Consider the following 297-nt stretch of genomic DNA (forward strand, 5'->3'; position numbering starts at 1 on the left):
TGTCTGGCAGCATTACTCTGAATTACCCCTCCGGCTGGGTGCATCTCTGGCTGATGGGGTGGACTGGGCCATGCCTTAGTCTCCTTCCATTAACCTTCTTCAGCTTTTCCCCTCTCCCGCCACCCCCGCCCCCCGCCCTGACTGACCTTCTGCACTGCAGAATTGTTACTGGCATTAGAGAAATAGATCCAAGAGTCCACAGATGACACCAGAAGACCACAGGGATGTTCGTTTACCTGTGGGTAGGGGGACAGCGTGCAAACCCCGCCTGAAAGCAAGCAGGGAATGCAGACCTTC

Source organism: Caloenas nicobarica, chromosome Z, assembly GCF_036013445.1.
Source record: "Caloenas nicobarica isolate bCalNic1 chromosome Z, bCalNic1.hap1, whole genome shotgun sequence".
Taxonomy (NCBI): domain Eukaryota; kingdom Metazoa; phylum Chordata; class Aves; order Columbiformes; family Columbidae; genus Caloenas; species Caloenas nicobarica.